Source organism: Amborella trichopoda, chromosome 8 (assembly GCF_054954075.1).
Source record: "Amborella trichopoda isolate Santa Cruz 75 chromosome 8, AtrichopodaSantaCruz75HAP2 v2.0, whole genome shotgun sequence".
NCBI classification, from domain to species: Eukaryota; Viridiplantae; Streptophyta; class Magnoliopsida; order Amborellales; family Amborellaceae; genus Amborella; species Amborella trichopoda.
The window spans coordinates 6751882-6763990 of record NC_142343.1 but is presented as its reverse complement, the minus strand read 5'-3'; positions in this window follow the sequence as shown (position 1 = coordinate 6763990).

Below are 12109 nucleotides of genomic sequence, written 5' to 3'. Positions count from 1 at the left end.
GTTTAAGGGAAAAAAAATTTCATAATTTTTTCTTTTTAAAAAATTTAAAACCCCCGTTGACAAATAAAGCCTAGCCTATAAAGTATTTGCTACGAAGGCCCGAAATTTTTCTTGCAATAAAAAAATATCTGCTAACTATTTTTTCAAAAATTTAAAACCCCTTTATTGAGTTTTAGAGAAGGCGAAATTGGGTTTTTTAAGAGAATGAGATATTGAGATGGATTTCTAAAGAGGGAATGGGTTTTAAAGAGAGTAAAAATTGAGATTTTAGAGAGAGAGCAATTAGGTTTTTAGAGAGAAAAAGAGAATGAGTTTTTAGAGGGAAAAAAGAAATTGAGATTCTAGAGAAGAAAAAGAGAGATTTAGATTTTAGAGAGTGAAAGAAAGATTCTGTTTGTAAAGAGTCAGAGAGTTTTTAAAAAGCGATCGAATTTTTAAAGAGAGTTTGTAAAGAGAGAAAGAGAGATTGGATTTCAAAAAAATGACAGTTTTTAGAGAGAGATGAAAGTTATCCAAATGACCCACATATGCTTGCAAGCTAAATGATTTCTCTCTCTCTCCATTTGCAACGCGTCTGTCTCCATTTAAAATGGGTCAATAACACTTAAATAAAAGGCTGCCATTTTCCTCAAGCTACGTTTCTTTCTCTCTCTGCATTGCAAAATATAAGAAGGGGATAACTAAAATAAGTAGGTTTTTTTTTGGGCAAAATCTCAGTATGTACCCATAAAGAAAGGTGGGCACTGTCCTCTTTAGGTTGCAAAATAGAGGAAGGGAATAACCAAAATTAATGAATTTTTTTTTTTTTTTTGGGCAAAATCTCAACATGCACCAATAAAGAAAGGCTAATACTTTTCTCAAGCTACGTTTCTTTATCTCTCTAGGTTGCAAAATATAGGAAAGGGAATGACCAAAATAAATAGGTTTCTTTTTTGGTTAAAATCTTTTATTTTATTTTTGCGTTACTACCATTACTAAAATTTTGAAGAGGGAAAACAACAAAACAAAAAAAAATAAAAATAAAACAACGTGCTCTATGGGCCGGGCCTTATTTAGGCCAATGCTTATTGGGCCTAGGCGAGGCATTCCACGCTTATCTGGCCATCATGGCCCGTTGGACATTTTCAGGTTCTCCATGGCTGGCCCTGCCCAAAATTACACCATATTTATGCAGGCCATGCCCGACTCAGCCCGAGGCCCTTTTTGGCCCAAAAATTGGTCCGTTAGTGACCCAGAACCAAGCCCAGCCCTGTCCATTGTCGGTCCTTTTCGGAGTAAAGGGGTTAGGTGACTTACCATTTTGCCGTGGATGACGTTTATTTAGAGGACATGGTTTTTATGAGTCCTCTCTTTATGGCCTCTTTTTTATATAGATTTTAGACTTAACCTTTTAGGTGTATCTATTTTTTATTGTATTTTGATAATGGGGTTGGGTTTTTAGTGGTAGCACCATTTGTGCCTCAACTGTCTAGGTTTTTATTTTCGTCTAATGCATTAAAAAACTACTAAAGATTTAAAAAAATGAGTAGGGGCTCATCATCCCCACTTAATTACCCAAACAAACAAAAATCTCTAACGTGGAGATCATTAATGTGTAAAAAATAAATTTTAAAAACTAACAATAACAATTATTTGAAACACATTTAGAGAACATTGATTGGTATCTTTTTTTAGAAAAGATCACCACTTTAAATCCATCTTTATGATGGATGTATGTATGATGCCTTGGGCGCTGATTTAGTCATGCGTCCCACGATGCATAAAACACTTTTTTTAAAATTTTAAATTGAAATTTTTGGCCTCTTAAACCTCCTCTTCACTACGTCGTACTTTGGTTCGGTGCAAAGGCCCAAAGATATTACGCTCCTAGGATTACTTTTAAGAATCCAAATTATAGGAACTTAACCTCTTCAGCCCATACATTAACCTAAATTTAAAAAAATGTCTAATTGTACTCTTTATATACTTGAAAACAATATACCTATAGAATGAGTGTAGCAAAGATGAGAATGTTGAGATAGATTAATGACAAGATAAGAAAAGATAGAACTTGAAATGAATATATTTAAAAAAGTTTTAAGTGTAACACTAATAAACAATAAGATGAGCGGGAGTCAATGTTTGCAAAACCGAACTGGAACGATGAATTGGACATTGGCCTGGAAGCGGTCTAATCGACCTAACTGGTAAACCTGTCGATTCAACCGTTCTAATCGGGCAACTCTCGAGTGGCGAAAAAAGTTTTAAAAAAAAATAAAAAATAGACAAAAAATAAAATCTCCCAAAATATAAAAAACATATAAAGAATGATTAAAACAAAAAAACATTCAAATGAAGTTGAAAATTAATGAAAAAAATAAATTTTAACGAATCAATTTGTGCTTAGAGATTTTTTAAAATTTTTATGAAAAAGATGGGAATATATAAAAGTGAGTATTAATGACGTAAACAATTTTTAATTTGTACCATAATGTAAAAAATATTAAAAAATATATTACAAAGCAAATTCTTTATTTTGAGAATTTAAAAAATGTATTACAAACATTTCGGAAGTATTTTGGTCAATTTATATTTTGAAAATTATTTTTTTTATATTTTTATTAGATTATTATATTTTTCAAGAATATATGCTTCAAATTTCAAGTGATTTAAATTTGTAAAAAAATAAAAAATTCAAACACGAAATAAAGTAGCGACCGTCATATTGGTCCAAATTAAATTTGGACCATTGGCTGATACTGTAGCTATCAACCCGTTAGTTGACAGGATCTTTTCCTATATATATGTATATATATATATGAAAATACTATGCAATACTTATAGCCGAAAAGGAACAGTGATTTCGCTTTGTACAGTTGTCTGATAGTGTTTCAATTTTTTTCTTATAAATCAGAATGATCTGAAATTTGAAGTGTCTATTCATAAAAAATAGGAGAATATAATAAAAATATAAAATAAATAATTTGTAAAATATAAATTAACCAAATTACCCCAAAAAAATTACGGGGGTATTTTGATCAATTTATATTTTACGAAATATTTTTTTCATATTTTTATTAGGTTCACCTTTCTAAGATTTACACACACTTCAAATTTCATATCATTTTGATTTATAGAAAAATAAATAAAAATTAAAACACTACCGAACAGTCGTGACCGTATGATGACCTTTGGACTTTAATGAGCATAGGCGAAATCACTATTCATTTTTGTCTATAGGCGTTGGGAAGACTTTTCCATATATATATATATATATATATATATATATATATATATATATATATATATATATATATAGGAAATGATTATGTGAGCCAGTTGGTTCACAAGTAAAATGAGCCCAATGGCTCAGATTGAATCTAGGCCGATCTGACGATCACAGATGCTGGATAGTATTTGAAATTTATTTATTTTTCTATAAATAAAAATTGCTTGAAATTTTATATGTGTTTTCATAAAAAATAGGTGAATCTTCGACAAATTTTAAAAAAAAAATCACGTGAAAAAATTGACCAAAATACCCCTTTAAAGTTTTGGGGGTATTTTGGCTAATTTTTTTTTATGGATTATTTTTTTATATATTTTATTAGGTGAAGCTTGATGAGAATAACACACGCCTAAAATTTCAAGTGATTTGGATTTGTAGAAAAAAAAAATTAAAATTTAAACACCATCGATAATTTGTGATCGTCATATATATATATATATATATATATATATATATATATATATATATATATATATATATTGAAAATTCTTCCAAAAAATGAACAGTGATTTCGCCAACCCTCATCACCATCCAAATTTCATCGTACAATCACAATAGTCCGGTAGTGCTTTATTTTTTATTTTATTTTTTCTATAAATCAGAATGATCTGAAATTTGAAGCAAGTGTATATATTAGTGAGGCACACCTAATAAAAATATGAAAAAAATAATTTGTAAAATATAAATTGACCAAAATACCCCCATAAATTTATGAGGGTATTTTGATTAATTTATATTTTGATAATTATTTTTTTCGTAATTTTATTAGGTACGCCTCACTAAGAAGTACACACGTTCCAAATTTCAAATCATTTTGATTAATAAAAAGAATAAAAATTGAAACACTACCGGACAACTATGACCGTGTGATGAAGTTTAGAAAGTGATAAGAATATTTATATATATATATAATAACAATCTATCACCAAATCGAACCGAGCAGTTAGCGGTTAAATTGCCCTATGTTTCCAACGGTGCAAACAACTTTTTAGTAAAAGCTTTAAATGGTTCGGTTTTAAACAAGCAACGGTTTTCCTTTATGATGTGAAAGCTTTAATCTATCGTTTAAAGACGAGGAATAAGAGAACAAAATTGAACTAGTTGTAAGTATTAATGAAGGGTAAACGAGGGTAACATGACTGTTTAAGCATTCACGTTATTCACAGTTTCAAAACGGTTGCTTTAAAAAATCCAACAATTAGAAAGAAAGGCTTTATCTGATTCGTTAACCTCTCTCTGTTAACAGCAAATAGGCTTTAACGAGTTTTTCTAAGCCGGGCTGTGAGCACGCATCTAGAAAGGTTTTTGCCTCGAATCACTCTCGAGCTTTTCCCAGCCACTATTTTTTATTTTTTTTTCTTTCCTTCCGAGTGTTTTTTTTTATTGGTTTTTTTTTTTTTTTTCTCTTTTCCTATTGTTTTTTCTATCTGAAAATTCAAAAAAGCAAAAGAAAAAGAGATTGCCGTCATGAGTAAGTCATGCTATAATCACTCCCAGCTCATACGTTGGAAATAAGATATGGTTTAGCCTTATCCATTGACGTAAACCTTATAGTTATCAACCTAGTCCAATATTCGTAAAATCGAATCGGAACTGTTAATCGGACAAGGGCTGTTTAACCGGCTTAACCGGTACACTGGCCGATTCAACTGCTCTAACCGAACAACGCGAGTGGTCAAAAAAGTGTTGGAAAAAATTAAAATTAAAAATCTACTAAAGTATGAAAAACATAAAAAAAATGATTAAAACAAAACACATTCAAATGAAGTTGAAAATTAATGAAAAAAATGGATTTTAGCCTCTTTTATATTTTCCAATGGCTATTTTTAAAATTTTATAAAAAATATGGGAAAATGTAAAAGTGAGTATTAATGACCAAAACAATTTTTAATTTTTACCATAATGTAAAGAATATTTAAAAATGCAAAAATGCATTACAAATCAAATTCTTTATTTTTGAGAATTTATATACATTTTTTGAAAAAAAATTTTAATTACCGGTTGATCACCCCAACCGCCCAAAATCGGAACTGGCTACTAGCTGGTTCCGATCTAACCTGGCAGTTAAAGATGGGATTGGACGATTTTGCGAACAAGGACCTAATCTAGCTTCTCTAAGGAGATTTTTAATTCTCAGGTTTTAAATCAGCATAATTTCGCTTTTTTTTTTAGAAAAGAAAAATCCATTTTGCTATAAAAAAAAGAAACAAAAAAGGAACATGCCTTTAAGGCCATCTCTTTTATCTTTCACCAAAAAAATATATCACAGTTTCCTTAGGAAAAGAAACAAATAAAAAATCCATTTCTTCTCATGTAATTTACCACATCCCTAAGAATTAAAAAATAAAAATAAAATCTCTTTTGCTAAAAGAAAAACTTTCAGTGTTTAAAAAAAAGAAAAAAATAATACCTCTTTGCTTAAAAAAAAAGATTTATTTCTGTGAAAAAAGTGTTTTATTTTCTTTTAAGGTTATTCTATAAAAAATAAAAAATAAAAAAGCAACACTTTTTTTAGGGCTCTTTCTTTCAAAAAAGAAAAATGACCATTCCTCAAAAAAACTAAAAAAAAACAAAAATAAATAAAAAATACTTGTACCCTCTGTTGTTAATAAAAACTACATTTTCAAGTCTTCTAACTTTTCAAAAAAAAAAAAAAAAAAGGAAGAAAAATAAAAATCATTACTTTTTCTTTAAAAAACAAATAATACACTTCAAAGTCCTTCTTTTTCAAAAAAAAAAAAAAAATCCTGAAATTCATTTTTCTAAAACTAAAATTTCTTTTAAGGCCATCCTACTTTGAAAAAAAAAAAATTTAAGGCACTTCTCATATTTAAAAGGAAAATTTACATTGCAAGTAAATAAAATAAAATTAAGGCTTATTTTTATTTCAAAAAAAATCATTTTTTCTATTTTCTTTCATTGTATGTTCACATGTACCAAGTGCTCACATTCTTTTATTGTTTGTTTATCTGTTTGTTATGTTCTTTTCACTTGCATGTTTCTTTACACACTCTTGCACACAACGGACCAGGGAAGTACGAGAAACCAACAAAAATTTTTGAAAGCCCCCAAAATCTGGCAAAGTTTTCAAGTGTAGTATTTGTTTATCTAAGTTGATTAGTCTTGGATCTCAGTCCTAGTCCACACCCGATCTGAATTTGAAACCTTCTGGGTTTGAGTCCAGGCTTGTGCATTGCATAGCCTAGGTTCACACCTAGGTCCGAACTTAGGCTCCCTTTTGGTTTGAGCCAAGGCTTGTGCCTAGCGCAATCTTGATGCAGTCCGGGTCAACACCCAATCTGATATCCAATCCTTCTAGGTCCAAGTCTAGATCTTAGTTTAGGCCCTCTCTCAGTCTGAACCAGGACTCGTACCCATCTAGTCTAGATATTAGTCTAGGTCCTAGCCTAGGTTTAAGTATAGAGTTGTCTCTAGTACTTTACTAGGTTTGTCGTAGCTCAAGGTTCAAACCGAAACCCATCTAGTCTAGCGACATCTATCCAATCTGGTCCTAGCTTAGGTCTAGATTTAGAGTTATCCCTAGAACTAGACTAGATTTCACATCGAATGATTACAAGTAGTGTTTTAAAATTTGGTGACCCATCAGGAATCGGGTAATCCAGACCGGGAATCGGCTATGCCATCTCGGATTCGCTAATAAAACGGGATCTGGACGTATCGCTACAGAAACTCATGTGTATGACATCACAAGCTATGAATCGCCGAGTCTATGTAACAAGGGCATTTTTGAAAGTTTTTTTAATAGTCATGTAATTTATTACTTTTTGTTATAGTTGTAAATAGGAGTTTTTAACTTAGATAATATTATAAGACACAATTTAAATTTATTCTAATTTGTAAAATAAAATAATTATAAAATATAAAATAATAACTATAATTTCAATATATAATGGGAATGGATGCTACCGTCCCATGGGCTGACTGCTACAATGTCAGCCAATGGCCAAGATTGCATATGGGCCGATCTGACGGTCATGACTTTATTTTGTATTTGTATTTTCATTTTTTTTTCTACAAAACCAAATCACTTGAAAATTTAGGCGTACATTCTATTCGTCAAGGCTCACCTAATAAAAATATAGAAACAATAATTTGTAAAATATAAATTGACCAAAATAACCCTAAAATATTTAAGGGGTATTCTGGTCAATTTATATTTTTCAAATTATTTTTTTAATATTTTTATTAGATTCTTCTACTGTTTAATAATAGACACTCAAAATTTCAAGTGATTTGGATTTGTATAAAAAAATGAAAATTCAAATAAAAAATGAGGTTATGATCATTGGATTGGGCGATCCAATTTGGACAGTTGGCTGACACTGTAACAGTCAGTCCGTGAGCTAGTAGGATATTTTCCCATATATAAGATAATAGCTAGTTAGATTGTTGTAATTTTAGATGTGCAGAGGTAAGTAATCAATTTAAAATGTGATAGTAACTTCAGTTTATAAGGGGTATTAGTTTTTTACTCATATAAAATGGAATTTTTTAAAGGAAAAAGTTTATCTAAGGATGCAACCTTATAATGTAGAATTACATATGCACGTCAAAAATCCATCGAAAAATGTAGTTTTAATGTTGAAAAACCCTTTGATCAACCATCTCGACATCGAGATGTATGACCATGAAAAATAAGAAGATTTTAAGTCTCAGAAATAGTGCATTTTACAACATATTATCTACACCGTCCATTTTCAAGATTTTCATATGTTTATAGATCTACTTGATTTTAACCATTTTTTAAATTTAAATTTTTATTATTAGATATAAAAATAGATTTTGAGATAATCCTAAAAGCATTTTACATCAAACTTATATAACATGATAAAATTTGAAGAAACACCTTACCTCTACAGCTACGAATGCATCCATATGCCAACAGCACCCTTACCTTTAATACAAGGAGGTTGCAATTATTTATAACCATCCGATGTGAAATTAAATAGTTTAGGTGTGTCACAAAGTTCGAAAAAATATATTTTGAAGTTTGTGCATGGTCAATGAAATAAATAAAATAATCCAAATTCACATCCAACGGTCAAGATTAATTGTGACCACCTTGTACCGAGGTAGAGTGAGAGAGGGCGGGAAGTGCGAGAGAAAGAGAGAGAAGGAAAATATAGTTTAGTCTTTAAATGATTTACTTTTTGACTAGAGGGTAAAACCAAGAAGAAAGCAATGATTGAGTTTGGAGTGTGACACTCAAAATAGTGGGAGGTAGAATATCTGCGAAGTTCATTTTGGGGGTACCCATAATTTTCCCAAATTTTCACAAGCTCTTTCGTGGGTAACACAAGGAATCAACACTTATTTTAATATTACTCTTTTCACCCACAAATTTCTTACAATATCAGACATTTGAAATTTAAAATTTTATAATAATAATTAAAAAATATTATGTGATCACCACATACCAATAAAGTTGAAGAGCAATCTTTATAGCAGTTGTGATACCAGCTGTGCTTTATGGGGCGGAACGTTGGGCGGTCAAGAAACAACGTACTCATAGAATGAGTGTAGTTGAGATGAGGATATTGAGATATATGAGTGGCAAGACAATACTGGATAGAATTCAAAATGAATATATTTGAGAGAATTTATGTGCGATACTAATAAGAGATATGACAAGAAAAAATAGACTTAAGTGGTGTGCTGTGCAAACTCAGTCTAGCACCTGTTAGGAGATGCGAATTAGTTCAAGTAGAGGGCTCAAAAAGGACAAGGGGTACAAAAGGACATGGTTGAAAGTAATGAGAAAAGATATGGGGATTTACGGCATCAAGGATATGACCTTTAATAAAGAAGAATGGCGAACCATGATTCGTGTAGCCGACTCCAATTAGTTGAGAAAAGGTTCTGACAATATTGATGATGATGATGATGATGACAAATTATAAAAAAATTAAAAAATCAGAACCTCAAAACCATATTTTATATTGTGTGGAGAGAAAAACCACTCTAATCCATCTTGGAATCCCTTTCTACTTTAAAAAAATTACCTGTGAATTCTTATAACACTCCAAATCTACTTGATCTAGCATCCGTTAAAAAGGACGATCCACATTAAAGGTTGCCTATCAGTTGAAATGAAGCATTTTAATTCTCCAAATCTTTTTTGGAAGAATATACCATCAGACTATTTACCTTTGATACAAGATGGTCACAATTAATCTTGACTATTGGATGTAAAATTGGGTGGTTGCATTTATTCTATTAACCAAACTCAAAGTTCAAAATAATTTTTCTCAAACTTTGTGATGCACCAAAGCTATCATATTTCACATCGGAGAGTTCTAAGCAATTGTGATATCTTTGTACAAATGCAAATAGTCTTATTATACATAATCCCATCTTCTTTTTTCCATAAATTAATTATTGGGGGATGAGAGAAAGACCTAAGCTTGGGGTCCTTATTGCACCAGAATCATGGAAAAATGGAGTGCACTAAGGTCCTAGGACTTACAAGCCGCTTCACCAAACATTTTCTAGGAAATTTAGCGTATGTTTATTTTTCTACTAAGATATTTGCAAATATTTTTCAGTTAATTTTATTTTACATGAATTTTTTTAAAAAAATTTGTTCCAAGAATTTTCGTAACTATTTTCTAGAATCAAGCAAGAGTATAGCTCCCCCAACTTCACCAAAAAATTGTTGGAAGAACTCATTTCAGAGAAAATACAATGGGCAAAGGTAGTCAAGGTAGTGAATACTACAACGTGATGTCTAGAGTTCTATTCTTATGAAGCCCAAATTAATATCTAAAAAAAAACAAAAGGAGAAAAAAAACTTATTTAGGCATGTTTGGACGATCCAAAAATTACACAAAGGTAGGCTGTTGTAACTTGTAAATATGTGAAAAACACATTCTAATTTTCTTTTTCTTTGTTTTAGGGTAGACAGGCTTTAGAAAAAAAGCTCGTCAATAAATAGTTGAGGACACCAAGCTGCAGCATTTTTCATTCTCAAGTTGGAAGAAAAAAGAATGATCTTGTTCCTTTCTAAGTGGTCCATCAAAATGGGGCCTCACTTTTCAGTCATCTCATTTCCTTTGATTGTAGGGGTTTCGAATAAATTTATTGTCCCTTCCCTATCTTCCCAAACTAACACTTAGAACTATAGATTTTATAATCAGATCGATTGATTGAACCAGTCACCAGCTGGACTGATTTGGATCGGTAGTTCCCAATCCGGATTTCTTGATCCAAATGGTCCACTTCAAAGAACTCAGAAAAAAGTGAGAGAAAGAAAAAGTAATAAACCTATACTAAACAAAACTTTGATTTTCTATTATTTCAATTTAAAAATATTGAAGCGTTTAAGTTTTAAAGGAATCATCTAAAAACTATTTTGACTCAAAAAATGAAGTTGCAAGTCTGTTAGAGGGATATAGAATGAAAATTTTGACATATTTGCTGAAAATGGGGGAGAAATGAGTGAGAAATTAAAGAAAATGTAGATCTACAAATAAAAATAAAAAGGGTGTAAAAAATTGGAATTTTGCTTTATTTCATTTATAGATCCACAAATATGTACATGTATCTGAGAGAGAAGTCCATAAACAAACAAAAAACCCTCCAATTGGAGGGAACATAATAGAAAATGAAAGAGAAAATAAAACTAATAAGGGGTCATTTTTCCCTAAAGGACGCGGTTTGCATGTGGGCCAAGCCCGCACATGTAGAAATGCGGGCCCCTCAATAAATCTATTTTTGAGATGGATTTTTTGACTTAATTTTTTAAAGATATGTAATTTCTAACATGGAGATCATGAATATGAATAAATAAATAAATTTTAAAAACTAGAAATAATATTTCTATTAAGAAAATATTTAGACCGTTAGTTTTAATTGTTTTTAGATGAATCACATATTTGCATCCATCTTTAAGACATATGCTTTATACTTCTGGACCGCATATGTGCTCCGGCCCGCATCAAACAATTTCCCTTCCCCAAAAGCAAGAAAAATAAAGGTTATACTAGGCCAATTTCCTGATTATGTGAGGGAATCAAGATTACCGGCAAATCTGATACAAATTGGTGATTCTCCATTGGAATCAGAGTTTTTAAAACCTTTCTTATATCATCTTGGAATTCATTGCTTCTATGCTACAGTAAAAAGACTTTTCTTGTGGGAAAAGGCATCCCTTCGGAAAAATGTTTTCTAGGCGAACATATTCCTAGAAAACAAACAAGCCTTTGTAGAGGCGCAAACAAGGCTAACTTTGAAATGTAATGTCCAAGGCATTTGTGCAAATCATCACTCAATTGTCATTTACACTTCATGCTTAAATTATGTACATTTTTCTCCCCACATTTTGAAATTGGACTTCCGGGCCCCTAGTTTGGGTGGTATCCCATAAATGAGGCAGACATGTTTTTCCTTTACAAATTCTTGGGCCATCAATTGATTGGTTGTTTGTAAGGTGGCCAGCCAACCCTCTTCCTCTTTCTGGCCTATCTAGTCCTATTGACTCCCCTTCTTCAGGAAAGGGGCCCCTACGTTTAGTTACCATACATTCAGGAAAGGGGCCCCTACGTTTAGTTACCATACATTGTGGTTTTTAATCCTACGGACATCATTTATGGACATCTTTATAAAAAAAGGAAAAAGTTTATATAAAGATGCTACTTTTTAATGTAAAACAACATATGCCCCTCAAATATCCATCCAAAAAAATAGTTTTAATGTTGAAAAACCCTTTGATTGATCATCTCGACATCGAGATTCATGACTATGAAAAATAAAAAGATTTTAAATCTCATAAATAGTGCACAACATATTATCTATACTCTCTATTTTCAAGATTTTCATATG